General features: G+C 34.7%; 1 pseudogene; it reads left to right on the top strand.

Annotated features, from left to right (window-relative positions):
- Positions 1-10,632: 10,632 nt before the first annotated feature.
- LOC141540721 (CCR4-NOT transcription complex subunit 7 pseudogene) lies at positions 10,633-11,432 on the top strand (annotated as a pseudogene).
- Positions 11,433-17,441: the final 6,009 nt, after the last annotated feature.

Raw genomic sequence — 17,441 nt, 5'->3', positions numbered from 1 at the left:
GTTTCACTCAGCATCAGTTGATGTAAGTATCTCCAAGCCTCTCTGTATTCCTCCTGTTGGTCATTTCTTACAGAACAATAATATTCCATAACATTCATATACCATTATTTACCCAACCATTCTCCAATTGATGGGCATCCATTCATTTTCCAGTTTCTAGCCACTACAAAAAGGGCTGCCACAAACATTTTGGCACATATGGGTCCCTTTCCATTCTTTAGTATTTCCTTGGGATATAAGCCCAGTAGTAGCACTGCTGGGTCAAAGGGTATGCACATTTTGATAACTTTTTGGGCATAATTCCAGATTGCTCTCCAGAATGGTTGGATTCTTTCACAACTCCACCAACAATGTACCAGTGTCCCAGTTTTTCCACATCCCCTCCAACATTCATCATTATTTGTTCCTGTCATCTTAGCCAATCTGAGAGCTGTGTAATGATATCTCAGAGTTGTCTTAATTTTCATTTCTCTGATCAATAGTGATTTGGAACACTCTTTCATATGAGTGGAAATAGTTTTAATTTCATCATCTGAAAATTGTCTGTTCATATCCTTTGACCATTTATCAATTGAAGAATGGCTTGATTAAATAGATGAAAAATTAATCTAAGAGAGATAGAGCCTAAAATATTAGTGAAGGACCAGATATCATGATGAAGATAAAGAACATTCTCAATATTAGTGATGAAGTGGAAAAGGTGGAGAGTAAGGTAATCAGAAATTAAAGCTGGGTGATATTTCAGGATCTTAAATGTAATCAGTTATAAATGATAAAGAAATCCAATGTATAGCTATGTCAGGTAGTGGCTGAAGGGGAATGGAAATGAGGATTATTAGAGTAGGGAATTGTGAATCTAAGATATTAGACAGGTCAAAAGAGGGGGGTTGAGTTTAATGATGTGATAGAGTAGAAAGGACAGTTGTGAGTCAGGCATAAAGAGAATTTTCTTCCTTGCTGCTACTTGCACTGTTTTGATCTTACTTTTGCAACCCTAGCAAGTCAGTCAGTCAATAAACGTTTATTGAGCACCTACTTTGTGCCTTCCACACATGGTGCTAAACTTTGGGCTTACAAAAAGCAGGAAAAGATAGTTCCTGTCTTCAGTGTATTCAAAATCTAGAGTAAGAAACTGATGAAAGCTTTTAGCAGTTGTATTATATTGGGAAAGCTGAACTAGGATTAACTAAATTGGGATAAAAGAAAGAAAAAACTTTATAGATTTTTTTACAATGATAAAAAAAGAATCTTCTATTCCAGATCTTTATTATTGCTTTTAAATAGATTAACTATGAAGGAATACGACCTTTCCCCCTCTTCTTATATTTTTATTATCTTAAAGAAATATTTTTCACTTCTGGAATTATTTTGAGTTAGCCAAGAGTAAAAATTAGAATTTTTCAGCATTTAGAGATGTTTCGAATGGAGCTTGAGACTGTGTATGGCAGAGGAAAGAAGAAAGTTTTCCCTCATTTTCAAGTTATTTTTAAATAGTCAAGTCATGAGGCTTTTAAACTGCATACCAAATATATTTTGGTAATAGGATTCTATTCTTATTCTCTATTAACACAGGATTAAGGAGCATACCTTTTAGGGTGATTATCTTAATGACTTGTTTTTATAGAATGGTAGTTTATTTAATTACTAAGACTAAAGAGATTAGTACTCTTTGGTGTGGAAGCCGAAAGAGGAAATGATAAAAGGCTATACAATTATGAAGGTTATTGGTGGCATGAGTAATTGTTCACCAAATCTTAGAGCATTAAACAAGAGGTTCCTTAATAAAAGCAGAAAGAATTTTAGAAGAATGCTCAATGTTTATGTAAACAGTATGCATTTCACTATATTGAATTTCTTTATACTCTTGAATCAGTCACATGTTCTTTTTTTTTTTTTTTAATTCTTTTAGCAGGCATCTGATGAATGAATGGCATGTGAAAGGCACTATACTATTCATCTTTGGCATGTGTCTTTTTTGAAAACTAAGTTGTATGATGGGTGTGCATTTATATGATGGTCTTGTCTCTACTCCTTTGACTTTTTCATGGGAATTTCTTCAGTTTGTGCCAATGATTTTTTTTTTTTCCTCTTGAGAGCTTTCTACTCTTCTAGAGCTGATTCTTAGATAGCATTTTGTATCATCATATCCTACCTATCATTTTGTTGAAGTGTATTTTCCAAAAATCTAGGAGTTTCCAGCTTTCCTTTCTTTTCCTGGTGTAGATCTCAGGATGAGGTAGTTACCAATTCCTTCCATTTCCACTTTGGTGACGGTCATTTATTACGGGCCACAATCAGAATCAGACTAGCAATTCCCCTGATTGCTTCTTCTACCTTTGAGAGATGAAACTATAATATAGACAAGTCAAGAAGTTTTATGAAGGGTACACACAAAATGAAATCAAAATATATACAAAGTCACATCAGAAAGTAAAGAAAAAGGCCCTTTAGTAAAGAGAGATAAGGAAAGGCTTTTGTAAAAGATAGAACTTGCACTAGGCTTTAAAGGATGCTTGAGGGCAAATAAATGTAATGGAATACAATTATGCTATAAGAAATAATAAAAGGAATATGTTTAAGCAGAAATGTGTTTTCTTTGCCTATATATACTTTTCTCTTTTTTCAATGTAGGTTAGAGGGAGAGGAAATGAATTTTTGTTAATTGAAAAAATAAAATTAATTTTTAAAATAATTTAAGAAGTGGAGTGGATTCTAGGTTATATAAAGACTTGGAGAAGGGAATTTTTAGAATATATACATAAATGTATCTACATATATATCATTTATAGAAAACAGCAAAAAGTCTAATTTTGCTGAAACATAAAATTCATGAAAGGGAGTCAAGCAATAAATTTGGAAAAGTAAGCTGGAGTGAAATTGCAAAGAGTTTTACAAAAGTTTAGATTTTATGTTAGAGGCAACTAGAGACACTTTATCTTCCTCCTTTAGGAATATTAGTTTGATGGTTATAGAGAGGAGAAATTAGAGAGAAAAGAGGTTGGAGACATACAGACTTTTCATTGAATGCCAGCCAAGGGGTTTAAATTATAGAAGGGCTAAGAAGATCTCATTATATGTTGTGATCATTTATAGGAGGGTGCACTCCAAGGCCAGCATAATAGTGGATCTCACCGAATGAAGAAATAGATATGATCACCAGTGATTATTTCATGTATCATTTCATATACTTAATAAAATTTTGTTTTATATGTGTATAATTCATGCACATATATTCATAATACATATTTATATTCTCATATTTATATTTTCACTTTTTCTCATATTTAAGATGAAAAGTTATATTATTGTGTCAAAGATCAGTTTTTAATCTAATATTTTAAGCAGTCCATGTAAAAGATGCCCAAAGCCAAGAGATATTAAATGGTTGGCTTCTTTGTAACTAATTTACCTGAGCTTGTGAGGCAGAGAGAAAATTAAATGTCTACTAATTTTATAGAGGGAATAAAAGATTTTTGAATAAAAAGATGTGAAAATGGCTTCAAACATTCATGAAAATTATGAAGAAGCTAATTTTAGGTTTAATGTCAGGAGAAAAAACTTCCTAAGAATTAGAGCTATTCAACAATGGATTGGGGTTGCCTTGAAAGATAGTGAGTTCTACATTTTTGGAGTTTTCTAAGCAAAGGTGGGCAGACAAATTGACACATAAGATACAGTGTAAAATTAAATACTTGTAAAATGCTTAGCAAATTTAAATCATTATACTGGTATTAGCTTTTAGTAATAATTAATAAAAGAAAAAATAATTCATGATATTGATAATTATAATATTAGGGAGTATTTTGGGGTGTGAATTGATCTAGTTGGTTGTTGAGTTACTTTCCACTTTAAGATTCAGTGATTCTATGTACGCTGGCTTGCCACATAATAAACCATCTCTCTGGCATTTCAATTCTTCCATTTGGAGGCAGGTAGATGGTTTACTGGATGGAATGCTGTACATGGGTTCAGAGGAGTGCTGAATTCTAATCTTGCCTCGGATATATACTAGTTGTGTGAGACTAGGCAAGTAATTTAACTTGTCTTTGCCTCTGTCTCATCTGTAAAATGGGTATAATAATAGTCTATCCAAGGCAATCTCAATAGACTTTGGATAGAAAATATCATCTGCATCCAGAAAAGGAACTGTGGAGATTGAATGTAAATCAACACATGCTATGTTTACTTTTTTTTTTCCTGTTGTTTTTTTTCTCTCCCATGGTTTTTACCCTTTGTTCTGATTTTTCTCTTCTAACATGATTAAAAAACCATTGTTTATTTCAAAAATAAATAAAATTTTGAAAAAAATATAGAGCTTACCTTGCAGGATTGTTCCAAGTGTAAAATGAGAAAAAAATATGTAAAGTACTTTGCAAATCTTACAGTGTTTTATAAACTATAGCTATTATTGTTGATTTCCTCTTTTAAAAATTTTTTAAAATTAATTTTATAATTATAACATTTTTTGACAGTACATATGCATAGGTAATTTTTTACAACATTATCCCTTGTACTCCCTTTTGTTCCGAATTTTCCCCTCCTTCCCTCAACTCCCTCCCCTAGATGGCAGGCATTCCCATACATATTAAATATGCTATAGTATATCCTAGGTACAATATATATGTGCAGAACCGATTTTTTTTTTTTGTTGTTGTTGTTGCAAAGGAAGAATTGGATTCGGAAGGTAAAAATAAACTGGACAGAAAAATAAAAAATGCTAACAATTTACACTCATTTCCCAGTGTTTCTTCTCTGGGTGTAGCTGATTCTGTCCATCATTGATCAATTGTAATTGGATTAGCTCTTCTCTGTGTTGAAGATATCCACTACCATCAGAATACATCCTCATATAGTATTGTTGTTGAAGTGTATAATGATCTCCTAGTTCTGCTCATTTCACTCAGCATTAGTTAATGTAAGTCTCTCCAAATCTCTCTGTATTCATCTTGCTTACATCATTTCTTACAGAGCAATAATAGTAAATTGCTTGCCTATTACAGGTACATAAGGAAAGGTGGGATGATCTTTTGAGGAGCAAGTACTTTTCTAAGGTTCCCAGATTCTTCAGGTTAGAACACTGTTTAAAGGGAGTGTCTATGTTTATGCAAATTGGATGTAAGGTGGGGTTTGAGGTTTCTTGAGTACAGTATGTGGGGATAAAGACTTAATTCTGTTCTGTTTTTCCCAATTATTGCTTGAGTTTGTATTATTTGTCACCCACGTCTGTCAATAGAGCTTATTTGTCTGTCTATCTAATCAAACTTAGCAATATTGTAATGTTTTTCTTTGAGGGCAGTGACTCTGAAAAGAATCTTTTTGTTGTTGTTGTATTCAAACTTGTAACATAATCAGCCATCATTTAGAGAATAGAAACCATTTTGACTAATCTTTCTCTTGTTCCAACTTCATATAAGCCATTTGAGTCATTCATATTTAATCAAAGATATAGTTGAAAGCACCATTTCCCCCTGGTCCATACTATGCTCAACAAAATCCCTGTTTTCCTTATTACATTTACTATTTGTTTTTCTTAGGTTAACTTAAAATATAATATGAGTAAAATAACTTTACTTGAGTTTAGATATAATTCACATATTTCTTCTTCCATGTTTGTAAGACCCATCTCTTTGCTATTGTTGAGGGTATCATCATCCTTCCAGTCACCCAGGTTCCCAATGTTGTCATTCTGGAATTTTCCCTAATTTCATACAACAATCTGTAGCCAATTGTTATCAATTAATTTCCACAGCATCTTTGGCATCTGCCCTTTTTTCTTCATTTACATGACCACTATTCAAAGCCCTAGTTTAGAGCCTCATCATCTTTTTTCCTGGATTATTAAAATATATTTCTAATTAGTACCTCTACTTCAAGTTTCACTCCACTCCATTTTATCCATCACACAACTGACAAAGTGAATGCTGATTATGTTACTATCTTATTCAACAAACTTTGGTGACTCTTTGATAACTCTAAATAAAATGTAGTGATTCCTTCTACATTATGACTGTTTCCATTGCATTTTTGATATAGCACAGTTCACATAACACATTAGGTGGGAATTTTTGGGGAATTTTGCAGAAACCTCAGAACATGTGAAGGGCAGCAGATGGCATAGAAAAAGTTTAGAAACTCAGAAATGTTTAAGAAATATGTATAATATTGTATAACATCAACATATTTTATTTTTTAATACTATAATAATTTTAACTTCTTCTCTAGTACAAAGGGAGTGCCAATTTTTTAATGTGGACTTTTCATATCATGGAAGTAGGGGGATTGTACCATGACGCTATGATACAGAACTCCTATGATACAGAAGGGATAACTGTTTCATTTCTTCTGTTTGGTTTTAAAAGCCTTTCACAACATGGCCCAACAAATCTTTCTAGATTTAATATTCATTATTTACTTTCATATCCTCTCTAATCCAATTAATTTTCCTTTCTTACTATTCCTTAGACATAACACTCATTTCCCATCTCTAGGCCTTTGCAGTGGCCAACTCTTAGGCTTGGAATATACTCCACTCTCATTCTATACTCTTGGAATTCCTGGTTACTTTCAAGATTAAATTAAAGTGCAATATTGTACAAGAAACCTTTCATGCTACCTATTGGTGCTAGTCTCCCCACCCTTTCTCTCTTCCACCCCCCCCCCAAGCCCCACCTGCACAAATAAATCACCTTGCATGCATTTATCAGTTGTTTATAGAGTGGTGTCTGATTCAATACGTATACAATAAATCTTACAACTTTTCACATTTTTAAAAAACTTAAATATGCAATATGTTTTTTCTCTTCTGTTATTACTTATTTTACATTATCTGGTATTGAATTCACAAAATTTGACATATATTATTGAATATCTCTCCATATTACCACATATTGCATTGGATATTAAATACGTTTTAAAGAAATGTCCTTTTTCTTGATTGTATACCCCGAGTTTTCAATGAGCTTTAAATTGGTGAAGTTCCTAAGCCTTTGGAGCACATTGATTTCTCTCTCTTAAGTGGATTTCTTAACTGTTTGTGATGTGTGATATGGAGTGACATTGGATTGCAATATTCCATTTGATTTGGGGATCTCTCTATCTCATCCCTCCCATAGTGTCCCTGATACCTTAGCCATAGTTTTGCCAGATCTGTACATGGCAGTTGGTTGGAATTTGGGGTGAATGGCTGGTAATTCACCAGCAGGAATGTCCTCCTTAGATGATGACTGTGAAGGCTGGGCTAGAAGCAGAAATGGGGGTCTGAGTGTTTGATGGCATTGATGAATGGGATTGATTGGATGAAGTATTTCTCAGTATTGAGTCACATGATCCTTGTTCCCAGAGCTGGGACCCTGGGGGGGGGTGTCATACGATCTTTGGAGTGATGAACTTTGAATCCTGGGATACAGGAAATTGCAGGAAGTGAGGTGACTTGTGGGAGGAAGCCAACATTGGTGACCATTGGTCAAGGATGGTTACATCCTTTTAGTCTATCCAATGAGAAGGCTCGAGTCTTTTTGCTTTTAAGTCGTGAACAAGCCAGAAGCTGACCAAATTCCAGGAGCACATGGTGGAGTTGGGATGGCTCCCAGGTGCATCTGGGCCTCTCCAGTAGGGACCAAATAAATGCTTTCTCTTTGTACCTGAAGATGTCTCTGATTAGTTAATTGGGAAAGGAGGTCTTGCACCCGTCCTAGACATTGGTAATGGTTGGTCAACAATGGTAATGAGGAAGGTGGGTCTCTCTTCCCCAATGACTTCTCTCTGGTCTGGAATCATGGTTTGGGGGTGGAAGTGGAGGGAGCAAAGATCTTCCCAAAGTCCTGAAATCAAAGAGTCCCAGAGTGTACAGGTTTCAAGGGTGGTTAAATCTGTGGTGGTGGTTTGACTTGCTTGGCTCCTACTGCCTCCTGTCCCTCCCTCATGATGCCTTTCTGCTTCAGTTGGGCTAGATGGCTTACCCTGTGGACATACAGATTTCAGAGTTCCCTGCTAACTTTCATTCCTACAATCCTGTGACCCCTCTGTGAACTTAACTGGTCTAAGTTTGGAATACAGACACATAGTCTATAACCTTAAATCCTTGGTCCGCCTTGCCAGAGTTTTGTGCTTTACTGGCATAGCTTTTGAGCACCCAGGGTCACCTCTAGGCCATGAGCCATCAGAGCAGGACTTTAGTGGAGGCATATAGTAACAATTATCCTTTAATCAGTAACCCATAATTAGCATAGTAATCATACCACCAGGAAAAAGAATCCTGAAAAAGACATGAAAAATATACTTTTAGGTAATGCTTATGAACATCTGAGTCTGTAATATCAGCTATAAAATATGGTTCCATGCACTTTTATAGATATGTGGGAAGATAAATAAGTAACCTAGATTGGTCAGGAATGGTCACACATGAAGCTCTAGAAAAGCTGCAGATTCTCCTTGTTCAAAATCTTTCATCGCACAATGAAAAATAATGCAAGAATCTCAATGAGGTCCATGTCATTCATCGCTTTTTAATATAGCCTGCTTTATATTCTGATTATGCTGCTGCTATAGAATGAACAAAGAGAAACATGGGATTTTATAAAGACAAGAAAACTTTTATTAAACTTTTACAACAGTAAAATAAATTATTCATGCCTTTGCATGAATAATGGTATCCATGCTGATTAAATCAGCTCATAGGAGGCACAATATTTACATGCATAACATGTGTTCCATTTTCAAGTAACCCTGAAATGGAAATGCCCTATAAAACAGCATGGTGGTGGCCCTCAAAAGGGAAAAAAAAAAGGAACTTGGAATATGGCATTAATTTATAAAAGGAAAAAGTTTAAAGCAGCTGCACTTTTGAAATCCACTAACCAGAAGCAATTTTCAAAGAAAGAAAAATCATAATAATCCACTATTTCAAAGGAACTGAATGAAAAAGAGAAGCATTGAAAATAGGTTGAGTGTAAAGAGGGCAGACATAGGGCTAGAAGAATAGAGAGATGGGTATTTATGAAATCTCATGACACCTTGGGGCTTGTTTTGTTTGGACTTTGAATACTGCAGTGCTTACTCCAAATTGGTTATTCAGCATCAGGATAATTTTCCTAGAAGAGCTCCAGAACACTTTTTGGCAGAAGCTGCTCCTGGCAGGGGCATCACTTATGTGGCCTTGTGACTTTCACTATGTTCTTCTTCTTGTTATTTTTTCCTCCTAAATATTCTCAGAAAGTTTTCTGTTCATGCATCCTAAATATCCTAAATAATTGTGCTTATGTAAAAGAGGGGGGAAACCTTATCATCTATAAAATTCCATAGACTGAGGAAATATGAGAGAATGAATTTGAAAATTTGATGAAGAATTCTTTAAAAATAGAATTGAAGGAAAGGTAGTGTGGAGTGACTTCTAGCAAAATAGGTTTGAGGGATCATGTTTTTTCCTAGGGTCTTTTATTTCCATAAAACAGTCAGAAATGTGTCAAACCTAGTAAAACCCAAATAGCAAATAAGGAGAAAGAAAAAATCTCCATAAGGAAAACTTCACAGAAAATCAAGCATATAATAAAGAAAAGAATAAACAAAAAAGGGGAAAGAAGGTAACAAGCATTCATTAAATATCTACTATGTGACAGGCATTGTGCTAAATGCTTTACAAATATCAATTCATGGGGTTTTTACAAAATGTGAAGGTGCTATTATTATATTTATTTTACAGTTGAGGAAACTTAGGAAAAACTAGATTAAATAACTTGTTCTGGGGTATAAGGCTGCTGAATTTTTAAAGCTGCATTTGAACTCAGGTATTCCTGACTATAGGATAGGCATTGTATCCACTTTTCTATGTTGAAGGACATGGTCTACTTTTTGCCTTTTTATCTATCCCCAGTGTTATCCCCAGTGTGAATATGGTGCTTTGTACTTAGTAGGTACTTAATAAATGTTTATTGATTAGTAGCTGTCTCTAATGTTGTAGCTGTTTGTTCTTGGTATTGAAAAGGACAAATAATATTCCAGGGGTAATAGTGTCTTCTAGGTGAATTGGATTTAAGTGAGGCAGAATTGCACAAAGTCATCAGTATATGCTTCTAGTATACCAAATAAAGGAAACAGGGAATATTTTGAAGAAAGATATAACTACTCAAAAACAAGAATAGAACTACTTCAAGAACCCTTCCAGATGGGCTCAGAAGCTCAACAAGAATTAACAGAAACTATAAGGAGGGAAATTAGAGCTTGGCAAGATAATCTGAGGATTGTTGACCTAGAAAAAAATATTTTCTAATGAAACAGAAAATATTTATATCATATTTTAGGAATCATAGAGGAAAATAATTCAGAAGCTTTGACAAAACAAGGTTGTCCTCATTTTGTTTTCTCAATAACTCTTACAAAAAAACCCGAAATCTCCATAGACAATAATCTTTCCCTCTTTTCATTAAATAAGAACTTTCTAGCTCCTGCACCTCCTTCTCCTGGGTCAGTGAGAGTTGCTTATGGGGCTGCTGCTGAGGCTTGACTCTATGGTAAAAGAGCACAGCACCAGTGGAGGTACAAAAATAAAGGATAAGAAAATCTATTTTATAAAACAACTCTTCAATCAAGTATAATATTTTGATGCTTGTTACCATCTAAACTTTTTGTGTTCCCACTATGCCAGCAGTTATTGTAGATCGTAGCCAAAAAAATTGTGAAGTTTGAGCTTGCAACTTGGATGACAAGATGAAGAAAATTTTTAAAGTTATATGGAAGTATAATTATGTTGGCGTGAACACAGTGTTCCTAGGTGTGATTGCAAGACCCATTGGAGAATTCAGAATTAATGCTGACTATCAGTACCAACTATTGAGATGTAATGTAGATTTGCTAAAGATAATTCAGCTTGGATTAACGTTTATGAATAAGCAAAGAGAATACCTTCCAGGGAACTTCAACATGGCACTTCAATTTCCAGTTTAATTTAATGGAGGACATGTATGTCCATTACTCCACAGAGCTCCTAACAACCTTGGGAAGGGATTGAGATGCAATATTTTGTAGAACTTCTCATGACATCAGGTGTCATGTTGTGTGAGGAAGTCAAGTGGCTTTTGTTTCACAGTGGTTATTTAATCAAATTTAATTTAGTCTTTGGCTACTTAATCAAAATCCTGACCAACTCTAATTTGCCTGAAGAAGAGCTGAACTTCTTTGAGATCCTCTAATTGTTCTTTCCGGTCATCTATGATGTTAATTACCTCGTGAAGAGCTGCAAAAACCTCAAGGGTGGTTTACAGGAAGTAGCTGAAGGTGGAGTTGGAGCAGATAGAACCACAGTATCAAAGTCATCCCATTCATTACTGTCAGGAATGGCCTTTTTCTAAATGAGAGAAATGTTCTTTGAAGATCACATTGATGATACCAAGTATTGTGGGCACTTGTACAGCCTTGGTTTGGGCTCCTCATTAGTGTAGAACAAGCAGTTATGACATGAAATGGATGGACAACAACCCTTGATGTTTGAAGCTACATATGTGCAAGTTATGTAGGTTTTGTCTCCAGTTACATCCCTTGGATAGTACACAATAAGGCTTTTTCTTTTTCTTTTCTTTTTTTACTCTGCCTTCTCAAACTATTTTCTCTTTTATCTTTCAGTACTAATTATGACCATTCCTTCCACTACCCTGATAAGTAGAAGAATCTTTAGGTTAAATTTGTCTGTGTAATTAATCCATCTATTAGCAAGCATGTATGGCCAAGGGGAACATCCATATCATACTCAATCTTTTGGTAAACATACTTAGTTGATCTTAGTTTTGTTGTGCCACAGTTCCCTTTTATTGTCCTGCCTCAGTTTCCCTAATAGCCCTGCCTCAGTTTCCCTGAACTGTTCTGCCTCAGTTTCCCTGAATTGTTCTGCCTCAGTTCCTTGAATTGTTCTGCCTCAATCCCCTGGGTTGCAACACTACCTCACCCTCCTAAATTTAATCCAGATAAGGAGAAAGATCTTCTATCTTAGACATCAACTCCAGACTTTCCCAATTTATCAGAATGTCCAGTGCCTCCCCCCCCCATTCTGTCATTGTTCTTCTTAATCCCAATTTATCAGAATTTATGGTTCTACCTCCCACCCTGTCAGAACCGGATTGTCTGTTCTTGCTTAATGCTCAGACTCCACCCCTGCCTCAGTCTACCCTGATAGCTTAAGAGCCACATGTATATATATTTCATGGGGAACCTCACATTGGCTACTGGATGCTTTGAGATATCAGCCCTGGGGGCAACATGCCCCCAGCACAATCTCCCCCTCTCAAATAAAATATTAAAAACTGTCTAATCTCTATATTGCCTCAGTTTCTTCAACATTACATTTGGAGGCTTCCCAACAAGATATGAGAGTAGGATTAGAGATTAGAGACCTTCTGGTCTTCTCCTTGCGCTTTGGGGAAGCTGGAGATCTAGGTTCTTTGCTTGGAGAGGCTGGCCCTCTGAATCACTCCAGAGTCTCTAGGAAGAGAGGAGTTTTTCAGCCACAGCCATGCCTAATAGTGGACACCTTCATTTCGACCACAGGAGAGTGAATTTGGGTGCTTTTGAGCACAATCTAATCTGTTTACCTATTCTGTTTGTGCTAGCATCTGGATTCTCAGAATAATAAGATGCTGATGGGTATTAATTCCTGAGAACAGTGTCCATTGGCACAGTGTGGCACTACCTAGGTATTTTCTAAGACACATATCTGGTTCTGTGCCAGTTGGCACAACTCTGGGTGTTCTAGAGTATAAATCTGGGACTGGTTATTGGATTCTGAGAGCCTTTTTTGGCACTATCTGGTTATGTGTTAAATGTTTTGTTAAATGTTGTGATTGTGTAGTCTATGTTTGTATGATTACTGTTCTGTGTTCTGTGTGACTTGTCTGTGTTTTGCTGGTTAAAGAGCTCTCTTAAAGTTTTAAGAATTGGGATTAAGAACTGGTTATTTCAATGTTGCAACAGTGCTTAGTATAAAAGAAAATTGCTTGTGGTTTCTAACTTCTTAACCTGTTAGGCTAATTTGTAAATAAAAGGAACAGGACTTTTAAAACTCTGGAAGAAAAGGCAGCCTGCTTGAGAGGACTAAAGATCAATAAAACCTTACCTGATTCAAATTCAAACTTGGCCTGGGTTGGGCAGGACAAATATAACCTCTAGAGAAATTTCTTAACCTGTTTACAAAGGAATTTATGCTAATTAATTTAAAACTTTAAAACTCATTTAGGGAAGAGGTTTCAAAAAGCTGGTTTAATTGAGAAAAGAAAAACCCATATCTTTTTGGGTGTTTTAAAATGGCACTAAATAATTTTACTATTGCCTATGCATGCTATATTTGTTGATCTTGAGTATAAGATTTTAAGAATTTGTTTGAATATTGAAATGTTTATTATTGAAAGGGAAAAAGAAAAAAAAATTGGCTACTTTTAAAATCTGGCAGAAAAGCAATCTTTTCAAAAACCTGTCCCTCGCCTCTATCCCATGATAATTTACTGAGCCCTTGTTTTGGCTCAGCACTTATTGACTTCATAAGTCAGTAAGTCCAAAGAGAGCAAGTCACCTTAGGTATGTCATATACCAAATTAAATTAGAAGCTGTAGAAGGACAGGAACTTGACTCACCCACTTCCCTTTCAATATACAATAGCAGAGACAGACTTACTTAAAACATTGATAAAGATCCTTGCAACTGAAGCAAAGTACAAACTCAACTATATAATAGATCAAAGATATACCTTTGAACGTAGAATAAGAAAAGTAGCCCACAATGGAGATTAAAGGCATCTGGGAGAAATGCACTTTGAGGACATTGGTATGACAATTTTGCTCTGTGTGTATTACACTATTTACATCTCTGTTGAATCAAGGCTTAATCATTTACATCTCAATAGATTGAACTTGTTATAAAGGATATGGGGTGTCAAAGAGTGTATTTTGTATTGGCTCTATAAGCATTGGAATCATACATATATAAAAATTATAACATGACTTGGCTCTATAAGCATTGGAATCATACATATATAAAAATTATAACATGACTTGGCTCTATAAGCATTGGAATCATACATATATAAAAATTATAACATGACTAAACAGAGAGTTAAAGGAAGGATTGAAATAAAATTCATTAATTTTCAAATGAATCCAAGCCAGGCATTGCAATCATGATTTCAGAAAAGATAACAATAAAAATAAGGATGGTCAAGAAAAATAAGGATAGAACTATAAATAAAGGTATCAGAGATGCTAAAATAAAATGTTGAAGGTCTGTCATTTTTTTCCCATGTGGAATTTCAAGCTATGCAGATGGTAATCCTCCTATAATATGAAGTCTTATGAAGTTCCCTGATCCTTAGGTGACATGCGTATGATGATACAACCAAATGATAGAGACAAAATTTAAATTTGGGCCTTGATGATTCTACCAATGTACTATGTAAGATATAGAAATTTAAATACTTAGAAATTAGCAGAAATGATAATTTTAGGTGACATTAATGAGTCTTGAAGAGAACTTGATAAATCTAACAAAAATAAATAAAATAGAAATTATATCAATCAGTCAATAAATATCTAATAAACATTTATTATATGTCAGGCAGTGTTAAGTGTTAAATTTGATCAGAGTGCTAGACAAGTTAGTAATAGACATATAATGTTCATCCTTCATTTACATAGAGGACCAATGACATGGGGTGATGTTTTGATTTTGTATGCAAGATTTTTATGAGGCTAAATTGCATAAAATTGTTGGTTTTAATCTATCTTCCAGAGTCAATAAAGTCTAGTAGCAACACAAAAGTCAACATAACTGAAAATTGCCTGGGTTTAAGTAGATGACTTTGATTTCTTTGATGTTTGACTAAATTCTAGGCATTCTAAGTCTCAGCTGCCTTCATGGTCATTGGAAGAAATTGTTCTCATCCACCAATTCATTTAAAGGAAATTTTTATATTTTTGGGGTAGACATTTCCTTACCTTTCCAACAGGATCAATTACCCTCAATATGATACCCTCAAATATATGTAAGTATTGGATGGGAATATGATGTAATATAATCGATTTGCCACCAAATAATAGGGTAGAGTTGCAAAAGCTGGCTAAATGATAGGATATAATAAGTACAAAAATATATGCAGAAATGGTTCATTCTTTATTTATTACTATTGTCTTTTTGTCCCAACTTGTGATTTCATCAGTGTCTGTTGTTTTAATTTGCATTTTCCTAATCAATAATGAATTAGACCGTTTTTTAAAATATAGGTACAAATAGCTTGATCAGTTCATCTAAAAACTGGTCACACTTTTTGATCATTTATCAATTGGGGAATAACTCTTATTTTATAAATTTGACTCAGGTACCTATATGTTTGAGAAATGAGGCCTTCATCAAAGAAAATTGCTTCAAAATTCTTTTTAAAATTGCCATTGCTAATTGCATTTCCCCCCATTTATTCTATTCTCTCTCTCCTTTCACCCTGGTACTCCTCAAAAGTGTTCCCTTAATATGCCCTCCCTTCTATCTCCCTCCACCCTTTTTTTAATCCTCTTTACCTCATATTTCCCTTCAGGGTAAGATAGATTTCTATACCTATATTGAGCATGCATGTTATTTCCTCTTTAAGCTAATTCTGAGGAGTAAGGTTCACTCACTCACCATCCCCTTCTTTCTCTTCCTATGTACTATTGAAATTTTTTCTTGCATCTTTTATGGCAGATAATTTATGTTATTTTACCTCTCCATTTCCTTTTCTTCCAGTACATTTCTCTCTCCCCTTAGTTTTATTTTTTAGATATTATCCCTTCATATTCAACTTACACCCATGCTCTCTGTTTAAAAATATTCCTTCTAATTTCTATAACAATAAGACAGTCATTATGAGTTACAAGTATCATCTTACTATGTAGGAATAGAAACAGATCAAACTTATTAACTCTCTTATGATTCTTTCCTGAGTTTTCATTTTTGGATTTCTTTCAAGAAATGATCAAGTGAATTCTTTTGATTTCTATTTTATCCCTCTGCTTTCAGAATATCAGGATAGTTTTCCTTGATAATTTCTTGAAAGATGATGTCTATCCTCTTTTTTTTGAAATTATTTCTTCTGGACCTATTGTCCTGGTTAGTTGTTTTTCCAATGAGGAATTTCACATTGTTGGTTTTTTCATGCTCTTGGTTTTGTTTTATTTTTTCTTGATTTGTCATGAAGTCATTTGCTTTCATTTCCTCAAATCTAATTTTTAAGGACTTATTTTCCTCAATGAGCTTTTGTACCTCCTTTCCCATTTGGCCAATTTTGAATTTTAAAATACTCTTCTCATTAGCTTTTTGTACTTTCTTTTGCATCATCATAATTTCTCTTCCCAAATTTTTCCTTTAGCTTTCTAACTTCTTTTTTCAAAATTCCTTTTGAGCCTCTTCCATGGCCTGAGATCAATTTTTATTTTTCTTGGAGATGTTAGATGTAGGGACTTTGACTTTGTTATCTTCTTCTAGGTGTGTGTTTTGATTTTCTTTGTCACCATGTTTTACTATGGTCCAAATATTTTTGAGTTGTTTACTCATTTCCCCAGTTTATTACTCAGCTTTTAACTCTTTGCTAAAGTAGGGCTCTGTTTCTAAGGTAGGGGGTACAATGTCTCAAGCTTCAGGCATTTTGTGCAGCTGTTTTCAGAGATCCTTCTAGGAATTGAAAGTTTTCAGTTCTTCCAAGATGGTAGATCCTGGCTTATACACTTGTCTGTGACTATGTCCTGACCCTGAATGTGATCAAAACAACAAAATTCTCCTTCAGTGTTAGTAAAGAGACCTCTTTATGGTGGAATGAGAACTCTAGAACCTGCCACTGCTAATGCTGCCACTGCTGCCTGCAATTTCTGCTGCTATCCTGTTCCTATTTTGCTGGTTTCTTGAGCCCTCTCACCCCAGGGGGACAAACCTTTCCTCCTAGCCTTCCAAGTCATTTTTAGTGTCTATGGGCTGATTGGTCTCAAACCTCCAGTATTGCTGTTGATTCAGAGGCCCCAAGATCCACTCCAGATTTGCAAGTGCAAAACTGCACTGCTCTCCCACCCTGGTGCAACAAACCTTTTCTGCTGATCTTCTAAGTTATTTTCAGCTGGAAAATCATTTTACTCCATCTATTGTGGGTGCCAATGCTCTAAAATTTGTTAGAGTCATCATTTAAAGGTATTTTGAGGGGTTTAGGAGAGAGCTCAGATGAGTCCCTGCCTTTACTGGAGTAAAGGTTCTATCTCCAAACATTCCATCTTTAGAGGAACATCCAAAGGTCTGAATACTCATATTAACAGAAGAGAAAAATAGAGGACTGATGAATTAAATATTTAGATTAAAATTCAGAAGATGAATAAATTACTGATCTTTTAAAAAGTACAATAGCCAACATTCTGAAAGTGAAAGAAAAAAAAAGTCAAAGAAAGGAAATAAAATTG

The sequence above is a fragment of the Sminthopsis crassicaudata genome, chromosome 4 (assembly GCF_048593235.1).
Source record: "Sminthopsis crassicaudata isolate SCR6 chromosome 4, ASM4859323v1, whole genome shotgun sequence".
Lineage (NCBI taxonomy): Eukaryota > Metazoa > Chordata > Mammalia > Dasyuromorphia > Dasyuridae > Sminthopsis > Sminthopsis crassicaudata.
The sequence above is the reverse complement of the archived record's forward strand: the minus strand, read 5'-3'. Positions and strand labels throughout refer to the sequence as shown.